Source organism: Aptenodytes patagonicus, unplaced genomic scaffold, assembly GCF_965638725.1.
Source record: "Aptenodytes patagonicus unplaced genomic scaffold, bAptPat1.pri.cur scaffold_320, whole genome shotgun sequence".
NCBI lineage: Eukaryota > Metazoa > Chordata > Aves > Sphenisciformes > Spheniscidae > Aptenodytes > Aptenodytes patagonicus.
Genome location: NW_027472238.1, coordinates 52501 through 53935, shown reverse-complemented (window position 1 = coordinate 53935; position 1435 = coordinate 52501). Strand labels below are relative to the sequence as shown.

At 80.0% G+C, this 1435-nt stretch overlaps 1 non-coding gene across 1 annotated transcript; it reads left to right on the top strand.

Moving 5' to 3' along the window:
• Positions 1–1187: 1187 nt before the first annotated feature.
• Positions 1188–1340, top strand: LOC143173818 (5.8S ribosomal RNA). Its single transcript, XR_012997786.1, has one exon. It is a non-coding gene; the product is annotated as a 5.8S ribosomal RNA (ribosomal RNA).
• Positions 1341–1435: the final 95 nt, after the last annotated feature.

Genomic DNA, 1435 nt, shown 5'->3' with positions numbered 1-1435 from the left:
GCCCCCCCCTCTCCGCGGTCCGGTCTCGGCGGAGAGACCGCGGCGGGGTAGCCGGCCGTGGCCGGCCTGCCTGCCTCGCAACGGGCGACCCCGGCGGGAGCGCGGGCTCTCCGCCGGGGCGGCGAGTCCCCGCGGCGGGGGCTCGCCGGGCGGCCGCCGGGCCGCCGCGCCTCCGTCGCGGCGCCGCGGCGCGCTGCGCTCTGCTCCTTCCCAGCCCCGGCGAGCTGCTCGGCGGTGTCCCGCCGCTAGCCGCCGGCGAGGGCGGCACCCCCCGTCCGAGCGGCGGCGTCGCCGCTCGGCGTGTCGGTCGGCCGGAGGGCGCCCGCCGCCGGCCGCGCGGCTGTCCCGGCCCGGGCCCCGCCCGTCGCTTCCCCGCCGCCCTTCCCGGCCGTGCCGGGCGGTCGGTCGGGCGGTCGGGGGCGTCCCACTCCCGGTCTCCGCGTGGAAACGGGGAGAGCGGGCGCCGCCCCCGGCTTAGCGCCGTCCGCCTTCCGCCCGGCGCGTGCCCGCGGAAGGGGCCGAGGCGAGAAGCGGCGGCGGCGGCGCCGGGAGGGCGGCCGCCGCGGCGCGGCGGCGGGCGCCGTCCGGCGGTTCCGCGGGCGGTGCGTCGCCGTCTCGGGCTCCGGCGGTTGCCGCCTCCGGCGCGGCGGCGTAGCTGCGGAGGTGCCGTCGGGGCGAGCCGTGGGTTGGGGCTAGGCGGCTGTCGTAGCGCGGCGTGGTTGTCGCGGAGGCGCGCGCGGGGCCGGCGGGGCGCCCCGCTGCCGCCCGTCGCCGTCGTCGTCGGCGGCAGCAGCCTCCGTGTCCCGAGCGAGGCGGGCAGGCGGGGCGCGGCCGTGCGCGCCGCCGCCTCCTCCGTGCGGAGCCCGGGCCGAGCCCGGGCGCCTGGGCCGGCTCCGAAGCGAGGGCAAGGTGCGTTTCCCAGGTCGGTCGGGAGCGCGGGCTCCCCGCCCTTGCCGTTCGGGGTTTTCCGTTCCGTTCCCCCTTCCTCTCCCCCCCTCCTCCTCAGTGTGCTCGTACGGTCAGGCGAGGCGAGGCCTCTCCGCCGCGTCGCGCCGCGTCGCGCCCCCTCCGCGCGGGCGGAGGGGGGCGGTGGGGCGGTCGGGCGGTGGGCCGTCCTCAGAGAGGGGCCGCTCTCGGGGAGCGGTCCCGGTCCCCCCGCGCGCGCGGGGCGGTGCCGAAAAGCAGACAACTCTTAGCGGTGGATCACTCGGCTCGTGCGTCGATGAAGAACGCAGCTAGCTGCGAGAATTAATGTGAATTGCAGGACACATTGATCATCGACACTTCGAACGCACTTGCGGCCCCGGGTTCCTCCCGGGGCTACGCCTGTCTGAGCGTCGCTTGACGATCAATCGCCGCCTGGGCCGCCGCCCCTGGGCGGGCGGCGGGCGCAGCGGCGCGGCTGGGGCGGCTCGCAGGCCCGCGCGCGGCGGCC